Here is an 11,571-nt window from a genome sequence, read left to right as displayed (position 1 = left end):
GACAGACACATACATAATTTGGATGGGTTACACATATTTAACACAAACTGTTAAATCCAGCAGCAAATAAAGAGGTCAATAAAGGACTCATCAGATAGACACGACGCAAAACAACAATATCTATAATGATAAAAGATACTATACGTACCGGTCATATAATTTTATCTTTACCAAAATCTCTAGATTAATATTGATATTAACGATATGCAGTTTGTCAGTACAATTACCACACACTACCACTGAATGAAGTCGTTATGTAACATAAAACGACTGATACTAACAACTTGTCAAAACAATTACATTCCGTGTACAGTGCGCGTTAATCTGGTGCCCTCAAATCAAATAACTGTGTTACGTACCATGTCAATCAAATTGATCATCATCACGGCCGACACTCGGCTAACCGAGAGATAGGTCGGTTAATCTATATTGAGTATGCGGCTATATCGGCAGTTGGTCTGTTAATCGGGTTGGTTATACGTCTGTTAAGAGTAAAACGCACAATTTTAATATTAAAATCTATTTAATATACAGATTTTAGGTATATTATAAGAATCAAATCAAAAAAAGAAAAGTGTCTGACAAAATGATATATATCATAGAACATTTTCCAACTGTAAAAACATTTCATAGTCTGCGCAGTTTTCAGTAAAACTAAAAGACGTCGCGCAAGTATGTAGTATATATGCTTATACGCATAGCAATTTTTGTAATGAAAGGCGAAAAAAACAATTTTAGATATCATTTAAAGGACACAAAATCGTACTTTGGTTCTAAAATATGAATTGAAATTAGTAAATATTTCATAATTGTAATATAACGTGAGTAATACCACGTTTTAGTGAATATTATGGGAATAAAGTCTGTTAATGGGTTGGACAATTGAAATTGTGTCAGTTAAGAGTTATTTAGCCACGACAATAGTTGTGTTACCTTTATATTTTCCCTTTGAAAAAGTTAAGAATGAGATGCTCTTGAGTAAAAAAAAAATGACAATACGCTGCAACAGTATCCTTCTAGTAAGAACATTTTGATTTTGACTTCCTTTGCATTTTATTAAGGAGTGTGTCACTTCAATATAGGGATATGGATTGCCTGCTGGAATATGCATGAATCTATTATTAACGTTTTCTTCAGCCTTAATTTTTGTGTCTGTTTAAAGTAGCACGTTCTCAAATCCGTCCGAAAGTGTCTTTCTAATACAACACAGGGTACATATAACGTGTTGTCGTTCTCATATGCACATGATATTTGTCACTGGACGTTAAACTCTAAATCGTCAACATCATCCAATTGGTTCTTTTCTTCTATTACTGAATCATCTGTTGTTTACAAATCAGTCTAAAGAAGTAAATGGAAAGGAGCGAATGCAGCTACATTTGGTTATCTTAAGTTTTAATTCATTTTATTCCGGTTAATTCCTTTCTACATAAGTACAGAGGAGAACTGCAGTTGTCTGCATGTAAACTTTTAGCATTTATTACCAATATGAGTACATAGCAATCCGTTACTGTTTCAACACCCAGGGGTGTTTCATGTCTTTATTCTCAAACAGTTATTATTTTTTTCTATCTTTTTTTTATTAATGCATCACTTCCTACTGTCCTTATCTATTATTCTATATATTCTGTGTTTCCATCCAGATTCTCGTGTATACAATGAGGGTCCGGATTGGGGGTGCTGTTTATTTCTATATTCTTTAAATTGTCTGTTACTTTTCTCTACATTTTATTTTTATCTTACTCATTATTATTTCTTTATTCTTTATATATTCTAGCATCCCAATATATTTTACTTACTGATGTTTAGTTACATTACGACGTTTATCTCTGATTTATATACTGGTTAATACCAATTTAGATACAAATGAGTGTCATTCATGACAATCATAACAGAATCCACATGATATATGCGACCATTCTTGGATGAAATCAATATGTATAGATTATAACATGCCCTTTTCTATGTTAGCCCTGGTATCATCCTGAGACTCCCATATCGGCCTCGAGGCTTTAGCCGAGGGCCGATATTGGTCGAGGGATGATACCAGGGCAAATATGGAAAAATATGTTATAATCTTTAAGCTATTTTTCACATATTTAAGTGTTGCATAAAAGAGGGAAAAAAAGTTCAATTATAACAATTTAATGAAACATAACAGGTAAATCTTAAAAAATTATCCGTATCCGTAACAAATATGTGATAAGATATAAATAACACATAGCTGAGAGGGTGATAGAGCAGATTGGGTCCCGAGAAAACATTGTCAACCGCGGCGAAGCCAAGGTTAACAATGTTTTTTTCGAGGGATACCGATCTGCTCTATCACCCTCTCAGCTATGTGATATTTGATTTATTATAATGAATGTCCTATCATCATTTTCTTTAACAGATGAGTTTTATTATAAAGTATTTTCTATGTAGTCACGTACTTGACAGCGTAACGGGTATTTGAAAAATCATCAGAAGTGAAGTAAATAGACAATAGTAGTGCATTGACTTGACATATAAACGATACAACTTGAAGGATTAGGCCCATAACGAGATAAAAGCTCTGCTATCAAGAAAAAAAATATTTTCAATTGTTGTTATTTTGTTATTGTTATTTATTTTATTTAAATTTTGGGTAAATACCCCTTTCAAAAGGCCTCATATCTGGCTGAGAAATATACATCACAATGAACATGATGAAATGTACATCACCAGTTGAAACCCATCGATGGTGAACGAATGCGTTTGATATCAACAATAAGCATAACACACAATGATTTATAGGTTTTAAAATAAAAATATTAACAAGTGAAATACGTTTTTCCAACAATTGTAAAAGAAATAAGTTTGAGTCGTTCCACGCTTCGTTGTATAGTAAATTAGAACTTTAAGCATTGTCTATAAAATAACTTGATGTAGATTCAATTCATTGTCGTTTAAACTGCCGATTTTTGATTGGTCTAGCCGAGAGGGTGACATTCCAAAAAATTGTCACCCGCTCAGCCATGTGATAGAGTAAATTAACACCTTCGTATTAGGCAATCAAAATATGGCATTTTAACATGATGTATAATAATACTTTAATATTACACTTTTTTATATCAGTTTTCAATATTAATGGCCTAAATTCATTGTTCATGTCAGTGTTTCCGTATATATTATGTTTCATTGCTCATGTGTTGTTTCCGTATATTTTAGCCACTCGTCTTGAACCTACCCATTTGATCCGATAACACCCCATACAGCAATAAAATTATACTTTTATTGCCATTCATAACTCTTAACAGACCAATTAACAGACCGGGTTTTATACATCCGACCCATTAACAGACCAGGTTTTAAATAAAGATTGATTTATGTCACCAAAATACAGATTTTTGTGTAGATTTTTCACACAATGATATCAATTTGGTTGACATACATAATGCCTGTCTTTGTTCGATGTTCAAAATATCGCATGCAAGTAAATTCAACCAACGTGTCTTTTTGTGTACATTTTGTGTGTGTAAAATGTGTATAAATTTATTGATGAGTAACACGCCTTTTCATTTTATAGATCGTACATCGAAGCTAGAAAAATAATAATTACACCACTGGATTCAGTACATTGAATTGTTTTGTTAGACATGAATAATTTTTATGATAAACATATATTTAAAAAGTTATACAATGAAACATGCAGAATTTCCAATGATTTCCTCGATAACACCTGATTAACAGACTTTAGCCAACCCGATTAACAGACCCACCGCCGATATAGCCACATACTCAATATAGATTAACCGACCAATCTCTCGGTTAGCCGAGTGTCGGCCGTGATCATAGTGCTTCATGTATATATACTACTGCATCTGACCGGCTTTTACACAAGGTCACACTTGTTAATTACTGAGGAATTACGGCTGTACACTCGTTCTTTTTAATTAAAAATTTTCTCTGCAGAAAAAGAACACAGAAGAAAACAAGGAATTTTCGTGTAGATAACCTCACACTTGTTCAGGGGAAAATCAGGCAAACTATAATTCATAATACTCTATTATACAGAACAACAGTTGTTTAAGCTAAAAGCGCTTAATTTTTTCATACATCAATTGTACCTTCTTAAACTCTAATAGCTACAGCTGTACCATATTAAGACAGCAATCATTCAAGTTGTACCCTAAAATGTATTAATTAATGTACTATGTTCACCCATCAATCACTTAATTAATACTTAAGTATCAGCTGCTTTACTATATGTTCACAAAGCTATCTTCCAATTCATACTGTAATATCTGCTATAGTACTATTTTCACATGACAATAATTCAAATTATACTCTAATATCTGCAGCTGCACCATGTTAAGACAGTAATCATTTAATATATACTATAAAATCTACTACGATTCTATCTTCACACATTAGTTACTCAATCTTTTTATATGTTACCGCCACCATTATTTAATTTGTACTCATATATCTGCTACTGTAACATGTCCACACAGCCATAATCAATTTGCATTGTAATATGTGCAACTGAACTATGTTCACACAGCCAACCATCATTTAATTTGTCCTCTTATATCTGCTTCTGAACTATGTTCACGCAGTCAGGATTAAATTTATCCTTATATATCTACTACTGTACCTTTTTCACGCAGTCATCATTCAATTTATTCTCTAATATCTACTACTGAACTATGTTCATGAAGTCATCATTCAATTTATCCTCTTATATCTGCTACTGTACTAGAATGAAATTCAAAACAGTGTGGCTGTGGCCATTGATTGACACATTAAATTCATCCATTGACTGGGACAATTTATGTGAACGTTTGTATGTAACGACCACTAATCACTATGTACTTTTTAAAGACACTTAAACTATGGGGTCACCAAAGGTTCTCAACACCTTAATAAAGTAATTCGAAAAAAATAATCAGAAATAACACGATGTTTTGATTTATACCAATTATATAAATCAAAACATAAAGGTTATTCCTGATTATTTTTTCGAATTACTTTATAATTAAAGGCGTTAAGAAACCTTTGGTGACCCCACAGTTTAAATGTCTATCGTAGGTACGTCGTGAACAGTGGTCGTTACAGACAAACGTTCACGTAAATTGTCCCAGTCAATGGATGAATTTAATGTGTCAATCAATGGCCACAGCCACACTGTTTTGAATTTCATACTATGTTCACGCAGTCATCATTTAATTTATTCTCTTATATCTGCTACTGCACCATGTTCACGCAGTTAATGTTCAATTTATCCTCTAATATCAGCTACTGTACCATGTTCACGCAGTCATCATTCAATGTATACTGTAATATCTGCTACTGTACCATGTTTGCGCAGTCATCATTCAATGTATACAGTAATATCTGCTACTGTACCATGTTTGCGCAGTCATCATTCAATGTATACTGTGATATCGGCTACTGTACCATGTTTGCACAGTCATCATTCAATTTATCATCTTATATCTGCCACTGTACCATGTTCACGCAGTCATCGTCCAACTGATCCTCTTATATTTGCTACTGTACCATGTTCATGCAGTCATCGTTCAATTCATCCTCTAATATCAGTTACTGTACCGTGTTCACGCAGTCATCATTCAATTTATCCTCTTATATCTGCTACTGTACCATGTTAACACAGTCATCATTCAATGAATCCTCTAATATCTGCTACTGTATCATGTTCACACAGTCACCATTCAATGTATCCTCTTATATCAGCTACTGTACCATGTTCTCTCAGTCATTATTCAATTTCTCCCCTAATATCTGCTACTGTACCATGTTCACTCAGTCATCATTCAATTTATTCTCTAATATCAGCTACTGTACCATCTTCTCGCAGTCATCATTCAATGCATCCTCTAATATCAGCTACTGTACTATGTTCACGCAGTCATCATTCCATTTATCCTCTTATATCTGCCACTGTACCATGTTCGCGCAGTCATCATACATTTTATACTTATTTCCAAATTGTACACAAGAAACTAAAATTAAAATAATACAAGACTAATGCTCACATGACAATAATTCAAATTATACTCTTATATCAGCAGCTACACCATGTTAAGACAACAATCATTCAATATATATTATAAAATCTACTACGATTCTATCTTCACACATTAGTTACTCAATCTTTTTATATGTTACCGCCACTATTATTTAATTTGTACTCATATATCTGCTACTGTAACATGTCCACACAGCCATAACCAATTTGCATTGTAATATGTGCAACTGAACTATGTTCACACAGCCAACCATCATTTAATTTGTCCTCTTATATCTGCTTTTGAACTATGATCACGTAGTCATGATTCAATTTATCCTTTAATATCTACTACTGTACCTTGTTCACGCAGTCATCATTCAATTCAACCTCTAATATCTGCTACTGTACCATGTACACTTAGTCACCATTCAATGTATACTGTAATATCGGCTACTGTACCATGTTCACGCAGTCATCAATCTATGTATACTGCAATATCGGCTACTGTACCATATTTGCGCAGTCATTCAATTTATCATCTTATATCTGCTACTGTACCATGTTCACGCAGTCATCGTCCAATTGATCCTCTTATATTTGCTACTGTACCATGTTCATGCAGTCATCGTTCAATTTATCCTCTTATATCAGCTACTGTACCATGTTCACGCAGTCATCATTCAATTTATTCTCTAATATCAGCTACTGTACCATCTTCTCGCAGTCATCATTCAATGCATCCTCTAATATCAGCTACTGTACTATGTACACGCAGTCATCATTCCATTTATCCTCTTATATCTGCCACTGTACCATGTTCGCGCAGTCATCATACAGTTTATCCCCTAACATCAGCCCCTGTACCATGTACACGCAGTTATCTTTTAATTTATCCTCTTATATCTGCAACAGTACAATGTTTACGCAGTAATCATTCAATTTATACCCTAATATCTGCTATTGTACTATGTTCACGCAGACATCATTCAATGTATCCTATAATATCTGCTCATGTACCATCTTCACGCTGTCATCATTTAATTAATCCTCTTATATCAGCTACTTTACCATGTACACGTAGTCATCATTCAATTTCTGCTCTAATATTAGCTACTGTTCCATCTTCACGTAGTCATCATGCAATTAATCCTCTTATATTAGCTACTGGTCTATGTTCACGCAGTCATCATTTAATTTATCTTCTTATATATGCTACTGTACCATGTTCACACAGTCACCATTCAATGTATGCTCTAATATCTGCTACTGTACCATGTTCTCTCAGTCATCATTCAATTTATCCCCTAATATCTGCTACTGTATCATGTTCACGCAGTCATCATTCAATTTATTCTCTAATATCAGCTACTGTACCATCTTCTCGCAGTCATCATTCAATGCATCCTCTAATATCAGCTACTGTACTATGTACACGCAGTCATCATTCCATTTATCCTCTTATATCTGCCACTGTACCATGTTCGCGCAGTCATCATACAGTTTATCCTCTAACATCAGCCCCTGTACCATGTACACGCAGTCATCATTCAATTTATCCTCATATATCTGCTACTGCACAATGTTGACGCAGTTATCATTTAATTTATCCCCTAATATCTGCAACTGTACTATGTTCACGCAGCAATCATTCAATTTATCCTTTAATATTTGCTACTGTACCATGAACACGCAGTCACCATTCAATTTATCCCCTTATAACTGCTACTGCACCATGTGCATGCAGTCATCATTCAATTTTTCCTCTAATATCTGCTACTGTACGATACTCTAATATTTTTTTACTGTACTACGTTCACACAGAAATCATTCAATTCCTACTTTGATATATACAACTGTACTATGGGCACCTAGCTTTCATTCAATTTTATTCTAATATTACAACGGTTCGTGCTGATCTAACGTTTGTTGACAAGTAAAGTGTTTGTCAACTGTTGTATGTGTATGTATTAATTATATTTTGGTCGTGGTTTTTCTATTTTACTTTATTTTATTTGGCCTTTTAGACTTATTTTATTCGAGCGTCACTGATGATTCTTTTGTAGACGAAACACGCGTCTGGTTTACAGAATTTTAATCCTTGTACCTATGAGGTAATTTTGTTTATCATGTTCTCTCTTTGAATATGCATGCTGAATTATCAAATAGAAAGAAGATCAATTAATCAATCAATTACTTTTTCATTCGAAGGCAATGTCCATGATATCAATATCAGATTATATAGTGTTTATAAATATGTTACTCTATTCAAGATTTTATCATTTTGACCAAAAAGATAATTATGAAAATGTTTTTTCATGTATTCTACTCTTGAAAACAACTTCAAGTCCACAGCCTGATTTTAAATAAACTGTAAATAAAAATTGAAAAATAAATCTGTTTTGTTTTCATAAAACTGTATTTCTATTTTTTGGGTTCAGATTTACCTTGACGCAACATACACCTATTATTTGACATCTCTCACCTAGGTTTGTCTTACCTTGGAAATACTACAACCAGGTACACTGTATGCATGTTTTACAATAATTTTTCACTCATGACTATCTAAAAAAATGCAAATTAAATACAGAATATTTTAATTTGTAATGACAATTAAATCAGCATGTTTTCTGCCAACCAGATAACCTACAAACGAGATCACATCACTTTAATACTCTAATACCTTAGTATAGAGATAGAAATCCAAAAATTAAAATTAAGAAGGTTAAATAATTACAATAACATGCATCCTCAGTCACATGTCAATAGTATGAAAATAATCAAGAAATATAGTATCATCATTGTCAAGAAAGGTATACGTTCCCAAAACTGGTTTCGTAAAAAATATTCTTGATAGAACCACACACCATCCAATAATGAACTCTTTTATACCTCGGTTATGAGGAAGATAAACTGGCATCGCGAATATCCAAAAAAAAATAGATGTGGAATGATTCCCAATTAGACAACTATCCACCAGAGTTCAATGACGTGAATGTACAAGCGTTAATTGGTCACTGTACAGCCTTCTAAAATAAGAATACCCCTCAGCTATAAAAGGTTTTGAAATGAAACATTTGAAATAATTAAAACGAAAAGACTAACGACCTTCTTTATTAAAATTTAGGTTCTGAAAAGTTAATCATGACACACATGAACCGACAAGTCGACAACGACTGAATTACAGGCTCCGGACTTGAGACAGGTCTGTTTGTTACGGTGTTGAACATGTTTATGAGCGCTCAACCCTCTCCTACATTTTCAGCATGGGACAAAGGGGGATAGGCACAACATAAAAACAAACTTACCCCCCCCCCCCCACCTCACTGGTATAAGAGTACTCGCAGTTCTGAAAGCTAGGTCAAAGCCAATTACAAATAATCAATAAATCATACAGATCAAAAGCCAGACACTGCAAGCATGTTTTACAATATGATTTTAATATTGACTATCTAAATAAAATTAAATATTGTATACTTTAATTCGAAAGGACAGTTGGACCAACATGTTTGAGTCAAATAAGATACCTTGTAATTGAGATAACACCAATCACATACATTCACCTAACAAGTGATAAAAAAAAACAACTTAAAAGGCCAAACAATTTCGCAAACAAGCGTCCTCTTATGTAAAATACCAAGAAATATCGTATCATCAATATACAACCATCTTAAAAAAGGTATATGTTACAAATCTTGAACGAGCAGAAAAATACACATATGATTATTTTAGAGAATTATGTGGAAAAGAAATAGTTTTAACTTACATAAACAAAAAGAGTAAACTTAAATAAACAAAATGCTCAATCGTTTTAATAAACACATTTTTTTTATTAAATTTTAACAGACAGTCGGTATTCATATGGGACCAAACTGTGCTCTTCTTTTCGCCGAATTTATTCATATGAGACAGACTTTATACAGGTAAACTGTCCATACTAGCCTTGTGCTTTAATTCCTTATTAGTAATTTCGCTGTAAAGATGACGTCCACTGCTCACTGAAGAGTCTAAAATTTGTTGAGTAATATGGATCGTATCAACTAACCAAGGATATCACAGATACGGATAGGAAGTGCAGAGAATTGGAAACGTAGGATCGGTTGAAAACTGAACCTTTTGACAAAGGAAATAACTTAAATTCTAGCATAAGAAACTTTTCATTTCTCTGTAGCAACATTCAAGAAGCAACTGCATATGAAGTATTTGATGTGATTCCCTTTGCCTCATAAACTACTTACAAGGGAGACACTGATACGGTTGAAAAAAATCTTCGCAAGTTGTCAGGACACCACTATGATTAGGTAGTCTTCAATAGAATTGCTGTGTCATATATTACCCTGAATATGTCCGATGTGTTGTTACCGTTTTTCCTTCCCAATTGTCAATGACGTCTCAAAAGGCGAATTCAAGTCACTTATCATGAGGCACAAGATGAACAGGAAGTCATCGCGGAACACATGGATGCTTCATACAATACCAATTCATAGACAGACTGGTATGTGCATCGTATGACGACGTCTATTGATAATCATTTTTTTTTTTCGAAGTCGGATGAATTTTTGTAAAAGATTTTATGACTAGAGAATTTCAGGGAGAGGTATTTTATAAATTTTTCTGTGTCGCGTAGGAAGGCATCGCAGGAAAATGATAAAACAACATTTCAAGATCTTTCAAGAATTATAATTATTTGGACTATCCACGGCGTAAACTGGACCCCTGGTATGAAGCTATAGATGGAATGGCGGACCAGTTTATCAACGGCGGTCACTGATAATATTATATAGAGACTTTCTATATAATATATTAGAGACCGCCGTGTATAGTAAACTTGAAATTGATAGTAAATAGCAAATACACTTTATGTATAGTATATGAATGATCATAGTATACAGAAACACGCGAAAAGTGGGAAGGGGTATGTCCACCGAAAAAGAGGAGCAGTCGAATTTTTAAAACAATGTACCAAAAGTCAAATAAATTTGCCACAATGAGGGCCTGGGCACGGTTTGACTTCTCTAATGATTAAACTAGTGTTCTAAATGGTTACCACACGTCGCAGCTCCGTTCGACTCCGATCGTACATGACTGGCATTGTTAGTTTTCCTTTTAATGGTCGGTGGTTCACTCTGACCACTTCCACCAATAAAACCTGATTGTCATGGTATTACCTGATTGCCATGGTATTACCTGATTGCCATGGTATTACCTGATCGCCATGGTATTACCTTAATGCCATAGTATTACCTGATTGCCATGGTATTACCTGATTGCCATGGTATTACCTGATTGCCATGGTATTACCTTATCGCCATGGTATTACCTGATCGCCATGGTATTACCAAAAATGCTGAAAATAGTGTTAAACACCAACAATCAATCAATCAGATGAAAAAAATATGTGTGATTAACTATGTTAGGCATTTTTACTCGCCTTGATAATGTTGACATTTCCTTTGCGATGAAATCTTCATTGATCATTTAATTAAACTGTTAGTATGCCCTTACGCGTGTGAATGATGTCTATGAGCAGTTTGGCTATCTTATATAACTTCTGAAACTGGATTTTATCCATGCTTGAT

The sequence above is a fragment of the Mytilus galloprovincialis genome, chromosome 7, assembly GCF_965363235.1.
Source record: "Mytilus galloprovincialis chromosome 7, xbMytGall1.hap1.1, whole genome shotgun sequence".
Classification (NCBI taxonomy): Eukaryota; Metazoa; Mollusca; class Bivalvia; order Mytilida; family Mytilidae; genus Mytilus; species Mytilus galloprovincialis.
Note: the sequence above shows the minus strand (reverse complement) of the source record.